Raw genomic sequence first — 10,551 nt, forward strand, 5'->3', positions numbered from 1 at the left:
CTGAGAACGAGCCTTGTGGCAGACACTGGGACCCGCTTTTCACGGGCGCTATCTCAGTGACTTCCCTCAGAAACCGCGAGAAGCTGCTATTACGACCTCCCCGCCCCCTCCCGCCCGTGAACTGACCAGGAAATTGAGGCTTTCGCGGGCCAATGGCCTGCCAAGGGGAGCCAACGTCAGGGCCAGAGTTGATTCTAGGCAGATCTGACTCAAAGCCCGGGTTTGGAAGCAACACGTGGTCTGCTTGCCCCTGGTTTGGATTCTGAGCCCCCTCTTAGCCCCACCCCGTATTGTGCACGTTAACAGGTTCATTACTCTGACGCCCAGCCGGCTTTGAGGAAAGAGAAGGGACCTGCTACCCCTCAGCCCTGCCGACCCCGGGACCCACGCAGGTGCCAGCCAAGGCCCCAGACACGGCAGTTCCGGCGAAACACCCCGGGGGGACGTCTCCACTGGCCTCTCTGTCGGCAGAGCAGGTGTTCTGGCCTCCCTGGGCCCCCGGTGACATTTTCTTTGGAACCCCGTCACATGTGAACTTCGGGGAGACTGGTGGAGCCGAGGCGCCTAAAGCTGGTGAGGATATTTTTTTTAAGTCGTAAGTCAAAAAGGGCCTCGAGCAGAAATGTCCTCACCTGCCGCAGAATCAAGCTCGGGCGTCTTCCCCCCGCCCAGGATGCCCGGGGAGGTTCTGGGGCCGCGCGCACATGGAGAGGCCGTGCACGAGTGCGTGGGCGCGTGAGCGCGTGTGCGCCTCGATGAACGCATGTGGGTGTGTGAGTGTGAACCCGTGTGGGTGTGCGTACGAGAGTGCGTGAGAGTGTTTGGGCCTCAAGGTGTCTGTTGGCAGATCTGTAGTCCCACCTGGGGGTGAAAGAGAGGCCAGGGCCCCTCTGCACCCTGAGGAAACGCTGTTGGTCCCCTCTGCACCCTGGCCCGTGTGACACCCTCGCCTGGGAATGTCCTAAGGTGTATGAGCTAAGCAGGACAGCTGTGGTCGTGGTTACGTTTACATTCAAGCCGGAGACAAGACAGCGTCACGGGGAGCATTCACACCAGGTCAGAGTTGGATACTCCGGGGTTCGAAGCCCAGCTATCCCACTCCCTCGTCCGTGTGGCCGTGGGTAAGTCACTTGCCCCCCGGCAGGTGAGACTAGGCGAAGGACCTATGCAATCGCATGGCACTCCGCTGCGCGTCAGAGACACATGGAATGAGCAAGACAGACATTTCTTACCTTCTCTCGCGGAAAAATACTGGGGGGGAGGGGCCAGCGAGGGCGGCCATGTCACGTGACCGCAGAGAGCACCGTTCACAGCGGAAAGTGTGAGTGGCGCCCCCTGGAGCTGAGCGACCAGGGCTGAGAGGTGACCCCGCGATGTCACCGGCACCGCAGGCGGCTCGTGTCTTTCTGCGCCACGGTCCTCACGGCGGGCTGTCCCCATGATCACAGGCGGCCGCTGGAGCCCCAACCATCCTGCCGGGGAAGGGGGAGGAGAGAAAGCAGGGCAAGAGCTCCTCTGGTGCTCCACCTGCTCGTTGCTGCTTAGATCTGTCTTCTTTAACATTCCTACCTGCCCGGCGTCTTGCAGACTAATTTCTTTTTGACTCAGAAGAATCCTGCTTCCAGCCACACGGGGGACTTTCACCAGACAGTAGAGAGAAAGTGGTTATTTTATTGGTTCTTCCTCGGTTAAGTACTGACTCGTGGGTCATGGGGCGCCGGGGCGGCTCGGTCGGTTGAGCGTCCGACTTCGGCTCAGGTCACGATCTCGCGGTTCGTGAGCTCGAGTCCCGCATCGGGCTCTGTGCTGATGGCTGGGAGCCTGGAGCCCGTTTCGGATTCTGTGTCTCCCTCTCTCTCTGCCCCTCCCCTGCTCGTGCTCTGTCTCTTTCAAAAATAAACATTAAAAAAAGAGAGAGAGAGAGAGAGACAGAAGGCCCAGGTTCTCGTCTCCACTTTGACCCTAGTTGGCTACGTGACCTTGGGCAACACACCGTTGATCCTCTGGCTCCCACCACACCTTCCCTCCCCGCGTCCATCTAGCTCATGCCCGATGACTTCCAGGTCCTGGCGCATGCCTGGAAAGTTTGGTTCCGCGACTGTCCACCCCCTTGGTGTGGCCGGGATGGGACAAAGAGAATGAAGCATCCTCCTTCTGCCTTCTCTGTCAGCACACAGTGTGCTCGAAGGCTTGCAGCCAGTTAGCATCGGACAGGTTTGCATTTGCCTGCGGACGCCACCCTTATCAGCGGGGTCACCTTTGGCGAGTCTGTTCGATTCCTCTGAACCTCAGTTTCCTCCTCTGTCACGGGAGGCGAACAAAATTCTTGCCTTGTGGAGCTCTGGGAGCATGGAACGCGTAAAATGCTTAGTACACGACAAGAACGTGTGAAATGATAGCTCTGAGTGTTAGAGAGCATCTCCGCTCCCCGCCAGGAGCACGTGTGGCTGCCAGATCCTCAGCCTGCGAACAGCCGTGAGGAAGAAGGTGCTCCCCTCGCTGGCTAACAGGATGCTGGAAAGTGTGAGCAGCTGCTGTAGCCGGTAGGCTCTGAGGCTTCTCGGATCCCATCAGACAAGGGATGGGGAGTAACCAATTCCTGAGCTGGAACATGAAGCCTGCGTGCCCCAAATGTCCCCAAATGCTTTAAACTACATAAAGGCGTGTCTATTACAGAAAAATTTCCAATGTTTAAAAAACTACGGGACTTGTCAGAGCCTTTAATATGCTAATGATATTTCTAAATCTTCCATGGGGGGGGGGGGGTATCACATACAGTGTGCCCGGATGCATTTGCCTAACAACCCCTCTTTCTAATAGTAACAATAAGAACAATGACAGTAATAGCAATACAATGTGTTAGGTCTTATGCCAAATGGTACACGTTGTGTAACAGTCAGCTAATATTGGGATAATGCTGCAGAATGAACATCCCCCCCCCCAAATCTCCCCAGCATACACAAATAACATCCTTTCTCAGTCGTTGGCCTGTGATTCGCTCATATGCCTCTGCTTCTGGCTGTGGGTCGATTCGATGCTGCTCTATAGTGTCTAGAACTCTGGGACCCCAGTTAAAGCCTCATCAACCACCCAGGGATTGCTCTTCTCATGGCTCCGGAACGATATATAAGCACATTGAAAGTCTCCGATGGAATACGTGTTACATCTACTCCCATCCAGTGGCCAAAGTAAGCCACGTGGCCAAGCCGACAGTCAATGGAATGGGCACGTATATCCCCGAGGCAGAAAGCCACAGCAAGGGTGGAGAAGAAAGGATTCCAAGCAAATAATACAGTTGCTAGCTACTGCCTCTGTGCCCTCCCTCATTTATTTCTCACGACAGCTGTGCGCAGTATTTATATCATTGGACAGGTTAAAAAAAAAAATCAAGACGAGCATCCATTGGACAAGGGGGAATAAAGACAAAAACTAAAGCTCAAAGGTTAAGCGAGTCGCTGGAGGTCATAGTCAGAGGTGGGACTTGAACTCTGTGAGTCCCGACCCCGGCTCTTAAACTTGGGGCTAGCTATGGAAGTCCCATCTGACCTCGATGTTCCTTCGCCTCACGTTCCCCGTGGTACCTTCTGCCACGTTCACACACATGTATTTTCGACGCAGTGACATGTTTTACGACGCTTTGGCCCAGAAGCTCACCTCTAAGCCCGCCGCATTTATGTAAATACTTATATTATAAATATTACATGAGCCCTGTTCTTAATTTACTGCAAAACCCAAGGTTGTCATCTTTAGAACTTGGTCTCCCGCGGGGAGAAAGCGCACTCGGCGATGAAACCAGGAAATGTGAATTTATGGATGCAGTAGATACCGCGGGGAGTTCACCCCTATGCTCCGAGCACGCATCCTTCCTATGCACCTTGATGGATTCCTGGTGCCAATGTTTGCAACTGCACCTGAGAGGTGCTCTTGGCCTTAGCTCCCGGGGTAGACCAGCAGTCCTGGGGAGCTGGCGCCTCCCGCAGTAGCCCTGGAGTCACGGGCAGTGACAGACCGGATTTGGACGATACAGACTCCAGCTTTTGTCCCCCGGGTGGAGAACCCCACAGCGTGTTCTGTATTGTCTCTCAGAGGTCCCCAGCGGGGCTGAGCCTCAGTTTCCTCCAGCAGTAACCTGCTCACAAACACATTCTGGTTTTTCTTTTGATTTTTTAAAATGTTTATTTATTTTTGAGAGACAGAGAGAGAGAGGGGGTGAGAGCAGGGGAGGAGCAGAGGGGAGAGGGGGACACAGACTCCGAAGCAGGCTCCAGGCTCCGAGCTGCCGGCCCAGAGCCCGACATGGGGCTCGAACCCACAAACCATGAGATCCTGACCTGAGCTGAAGTCGGAGGCTCCACCGACCGGGCCACCCGGCCGCCCCCGTCACATTCTGTGCGGGCTGCTCTCCTTCAAATTCCTCTGCACCCTTCCGGGTGCTTACTGGGACCACCTCCAGAAGCAGAACAAAACAAAAGAAAAGTTACAGGCACCCAGATTCTCCTCTGTTTCTAGGGGAATCGCTACCTAAGACCATAGAATATTAGTAACAAGAAAAAATAGTTGTCATTCTTTACCTACTCGGTAACTACTTGCATTTTTTGACACATTTATTATGAAAGATGTTCGTCTTTTCAGGGAGGGATCACAGAGGCTCTGATACAGGCAACGGATGCTCCCAAGCGCAAAATGCACATTGACGCCCGGTGCACCTTCCAGAACTCTGTGGGCCCCAGGTGGATGCATTGGACACGGAGGCAGGGAGAGGCGAAGCCACGCGTGAGCCAACCTCCGGGCGACAGAGCCCAGAGCCCCAGCTCTGCAGAAAGCCGGTGGGAACGAAATGCTGAGCTCGTGCTCCTTTGGTCTCTGGCTTAGCTGAGTCTGGGAACATCATCCTTCAAAGCTCCAAAAAACTAGACTAAGCAAAACCCAGGCAAGGACCCGCTGTCGGAAATCCCTCATTCTGTGACGGGGAGGGCGCTCGTGATTGTTTAGGTTGCTTATCTGCTGGCCCCGTGTTCACCTCTTCCTCAGTCCCTGACGCCTTGCTTTCCACGGCGTCACCGGTCACTTCAAAGGCTTCTCCACCCTTCGAAGGGACCCGGGGTTGGGGGGCGAGGGGGGGCGCGGCAGGAGGTGGGAGCAAGCAGGGCTCCAGCCTCTGGCTCTTGGCAAGGAAGGAGGGCTGTTGCAGGGGCCAGAATTTCCCCAGCTAACAAGGATGAGCCCCGCACGCACCAGCCTCCAGGCCTCCCTCTCCTCGGCGTGGATCCCCGCACCCCACATCCGTTACCCTGGTTTGGCAGTTTGATAACAAGGGGGCGAACGGGCTTTGAGAGCAGCCAGCCAGGCTTGAACTGGAATCCAGGGCTTAGTAGAGCATGTCTCTACTTCGCTAGGCCTGACTTTGCCCATTTGTAAAGTGGAAAAAAAAAAAAAATCACTCTCTTTCCAACCAGGATGTTTTAAGGAGCAAATGGGAAAAGGGAGAATCAAGCGCCCAGGAGCACAGAGCACATAGTAGGGGCTGCACGACTGCAAACCTCCGGCTGCTCCTGTTACGAACGCGTAACCTTGGCCGATTTCCCTCGCTGACCTTGATCCCGTTTTTATGTTTTCCTCTCCTTTCTTTGCAAACCAGGGTAGGTAATTGATCCAGCTCCCTCCCAAATCCTTCCTCACTTGGAATATTCTCCTGGGGTCTTCCCAGAGTGCTGCCACCCCCGGCATGATCCCCGTGGCCCCTACGTGAGGCAGTGAGATCTTTCTTTATGAAAAAGACCGCCCCGCACGAAACCAGTGGAAGCGTTTTAGATGCTCAGTTCACCCCAAACAATATCCTTCTTTTGAGGCTGCGTCGTAAATATCTTACTGGCTGATCCTCAGCTAGGAAATTGTCTCCAGAGCCGAGAGACTGCTTTCCGCCCCCTTATTTATGGGGAAGACTTTTAAAGATCCCACTCTTTGGGTCTGCAAAGCCCATTATTGACATGGCAGTTGGGCAGGTTTGCCCGGAGTCACCCTGTCGTTCAATGGCTCAGTGTCCCCATCTGGAATTAGGGCATGACTGCTGTTACTAATTATGTGATACTGAATACTTCCTAATACCATTAGTAAAAATGCTGCAACTAACAACCCATCCCAATTGCTGATGTTCCAGGCACCACGCTGGGCGTTTTGCCTCGTTCCTGTCTCCCACGACCAACCCCATGAGATGTGGGTCATTGTGCTCATCGCCATTACTCAGCCGAGGAAACTGAGGTACAGACGGGTTACATAAACCTAATCAAGGTTATAAGGTAGTAGGAGGCGGAGCCAGGATTGTTTTTCTTTTCAGTTTATTTCCTTACTTCTCTGAGAGAGATAGGGAGCGAGCAGGGGAGGGGCAGAGAGAGAGGGAGAGAGAATTCCCAAGCAGGCTCCACGCTGTCAAGCGCAGGGCCCGACGCGGGGCTCGGACTCACAAACGGTGAGATCGTGACCTGGGCTGAAACCCAGGGTCCGACGCTGAACCGACTGAGCCGCCCGGGCGCCCCTGAGCCAGGATCTGGACTCAAGTCAAGAAGAACTCGAAACTTTCATCATCCCCACCACCCACCCCTCATAGCTGTTCCCATATTGATAGAGAATCCAGTGAGAAACAACCCATCGAGCAAGATAGGCGCACGTGGGAGGGCCTGGGGTTTGTCTTTTCCTCCTATTATTTTTTTTGTAAGATCAGATTACCCTGGTGACTAGCAGCCCCCGCAGCCCAAACAGGCGGTGACCGGGATTCAATGCGCGTTATCGTCGGCTCCACCCGAGGGCTCATAATGCAGCGTCTGTGCCTTTCTGTGACCTTCCGATCCCTGGGAGCTCTGTGCCAGCTCATTCCCCTGTGAAAACAGAGGAGCCAAACCGGGTTTCAAGCAGCCGTCTTCATTATCTAGAGGCAAGGAAAAGCTTTTGGTAGCCCTCTTGGGACCTGGCCTGGGTTGGCCGTCCCTCTGTGAAAGACCCCGGGGTGAGCAACGGGGGAGTTAAGTCTCCCCCCTGCCCCCTGCCCAGTGCATGGTGGGCTCCATCTTGGATCCAGTGCTGACGTGTCCCCAAGACCCTCTGGAAAGCTCCAGGCTGGCCCCCGGACGAACCAGCTGACAAAACCTCGGACATCCGGCTGGAAAGAGCTCCCCAGAGCCCCTGCTGGGTAGATCCAATCTCTTGGGCTCTTGGGCTGGTCAGTAAAGTCTTGGGGCCGGGAGCTGATGCCTTCATCGGTCTCTCCTGCAAGGAAGACATGGCAAATGGGTGGTCTTACAGCCAGAAGTCTCCAGTAGACCTTGCCAGGGGTGCCTCTTCCCAACCATCGAATCTCAACCCAGTTGCGCCCTCCTCCGAGAAGCCTTCCCTGACCGCCGTGACCTAGAGTAGGCTCGGCCACAACACCCAACTGAGTTCCTTCTCGCTAGCAGAAATTACCTTCTGCATCGAGCTGTTGGATGGCCCCCTCGCGAGAATATAAGCCACAAGCGGGCAGGGTCTTTTTCTGCCTCGTTTTCGTCTGCGTTTCCAGAATCTAGACCAACGCTTGGCTTGTAAACAAAACTTGTTGGATGAAGGAGCGAATTCCACAGAGGAATAACTGACCGGACGACAGATGGAGGACGAACACCTGTTTCTGTTCCACGTTCGAGAATGTTCCACGTTCGAGGAGAGGGCGGCCTGGTGAAGACAAAGCCAAATAGACAAGCCAGCAGTCCTGTGGGCTTCCAGAACTCTGCCTGCTTCCTGCCACCCACCCCTGGCCCCTTCCTCTGTGCCTGCTGGCCAGGCCCTTAGCCCCTGGCGAGAAGGTGCCCTGTGTCATTTGGCTTTTTATCCCCAAGGTCTCATAGGTCCGGGCTCCTCACGGGGAGAGAGCAGGCTGGGGCAACAGACCCTCTGGCTTTAAATTTGTTTTAGGTTTATTTATTTTGAGAGAGACAGAGACAGTGCGAGTGGCAGAGGGGCAGAGAGGAGTAGGGAGAGAGAATCCCAAGCAGGTTCCCCACTGTCAGCACAGAGCCTGACACGGGGCTCGAACTCACGAACCGTGAGGTCGTGACCTGAGCCGAAACCAAGTGTCAGACGCTCAACCATCAGAGTCACCCAGGTGCCCCGACTCTCTGGGTTTAAGTCCCGCATCCTTGGGGCGCCTGGGTGGCTCGGTCGGTGAAGCATCCGACTTGGGCTCAGGTCGTGATCTCAGTTTGTGAGTTCGAGCCCCACATCGGGCTCCGTGCTGACAGCTCAGAGCCTGGATGCTGTTTGGGATTCTGTGTCTCCTTCTCTCTCTGCCCCTCCCACACTCACCCCTCTGTCTCTCTGTCTCTCAGAAATGAATAAATGTTAAAAAAAAATTTTAGGGGTGCCTGGGTGACTCAGTTGGTTGAGCATCCGACTTTGGCTCGGGTCATGATCTCGCGGTTCGTGGGTTCGGGCGCCGCGTTGGGCTCTGTGCTGACAGCTCAGAGCCTGGAGCCTTCCTCAGATTCTGTGTCCCCTGCTCTCTCTGCCCCTCCCCCACTCATGCTCTGTCTCACTCTGTCCCTCCAAAGTAAATAAATGTAAAAAAAAAAAAAACTTTTTAAATTTTTAATATAAATTTAAAAAAACCTCGTCCTCATGTGTGATTTCAGACAACTCACTTGTGTCCTCTGAACCTCAGCATCCTCATCAGTAAACATGAATTATAACAGAACTTTCTTCATAGAACAGTGCGAGGATTAAATGAGACAGCTGTGCATAGTCTAGGCAGAGCCTGACAATTATAATACGAATTATTATTACCGCCAACCGTTTTAACATCTTAAATGTATTATCGCTAAGTGTCTTAATATGTATAAAGATTATGCAAATGCTTTAAATATATTATTTTGAAACGTTTGAATGTTCTAGATGTATTCTTACAGTTAAGTATTTTAATGCTTTAAAGATATTGTCATGGATGGCTTTTGTGTTTAAAATGTATGGCTGGGAACTTTCAATTTTAAACGTATTGTTCTCAAAGATTTGCTGAATAAATACATCGTTCAAAATAGACGCTTTTCTCTCTCTCTGTCTCGTTCTCACCGCTCCCCATCTACCCCTGAAGACGGAGCACTTGAACTCTGGAACTTGGACTCCAGTGGCTCTATTTCTGTTTCTATTCTCAAACACGCTCCTTTCCTTGTAGACAGTCTACAGTGAGCATCCATACGACAGGGCAGCACCGAGAAGCCCTTTGAAGTCAGACAGACCAGGGTTCGAATCCTGACCTCCTGCTACCTGCCTCTCTAAGCCTCTGTTTGCAAAATGAGACCCGGCCAACCCAGCCCCCTCATAGGTCCACGAGGAGAGCTAAACGTGAGAGGGTATAGGAGGTTTATCAAGGAGGCATCTGTTTCTTTGCCTGTTTTAAAAAGGAAGAATTCTTTATTTGGTAACTTTGTTTTTAATTCCAGCGTAACGGGCATACGGTGTGACATCAGTTTCAGGAAGGCAGCACATATTTCTTGAGCACCTACTATGTGCCAGGGACCGGGGACAGCTCAGTGAGCCGAGGAACAGAGTCTTGCCCTCGTGGGGCCTCTGCGCGGCCAGCTGCACCTTTTCCTGCCTGAGAACTTGACTCCATTCCCCCCGCAAGCCCTCTGCCTTCTCCCACGTGCTTCGACGCCGAGCGGCAGACATTTACAGAGCGTGCGAAGCCGAGGGTGCTGGGCACATCCCCCGAGAAAGGCACAACCTGGGATGCTGAGTGGTTGAGAGTGGAGTCCGTGTTCTAGTGGATGCTGTGCTGGAATGTCCAGACTCCCCCTTAGGGCAGAAGGCTACGTTCCCCCGCCTGCCGGGAGCGCGGCCGGCTGATGGCCCGTAGCTGCCAGCCTCGTCGGGACGGCCCCTGTCGCAACCCCCTGGAATTCTCTCCTGGACCGTTCCAGAAGATGATTTTTGGATCACTCACTTCAGGGTTACCTCAGCCCTGCCCCACCCCCCCCCAGGGGTCCTTATCACACTATATTTTCCTCTCTTGGTTTAGTTAAATGTCTCCCCCGCTGACCTATGAAGATCTACACGATGGAGCTTTCCGGAAGAATGTCCTTCAGACAGCAGACACTGCCTATGAATGTATTCAGCCTCGTTCTCCGACTGGCTGAAAAAAGCTTGGCCGAGGCTTGCGAAATGGGCTACAGGAAGCATGACAGAGGTCGGAGGGGATTCCAGAACTCTCCTTGACAGGACTGGGCAGGGTTACCCGGTGGGTAATCAATGGTAACAATGGCTGATGTTTGTAAACACTTTCTCGCGCATGCTTTCTATCCGTCCTCAGTATCATTACTGTCAGTAGTCATTGTTGGGCATCTCGCTTGCGAGTTCATGCTGTGCACCAGCCCCCGAGGCTGGCGGTTGACCTACAGGATCACGGGGATCGCCTATGACATTGGGAGGCAGCCGTCGCTTATTTTCTTTCATAGGTGAGCGCCCTGAGTCTCTCTCCAAGAGAGTGACTGGCTTAAGGTTGCACGGCCAGCAGGGGTGGGGCCGGGACTCCAA

The sequence above is a fragment of the Prionailurus viverrinus genome, chromosome D3 (assembly GCF_022837055.1).
Source record: "Prionailurus viverrinus isolate Anna chromosome D3, UM_Priviv_1.0, whole genome shotgun sequence".
Lineage (NCBI taxonomy): Eukaryota > Metazoa > Chordata > Mammalia > Carnivora > Felidae > Prionailurus > Prionailurus viverrinus.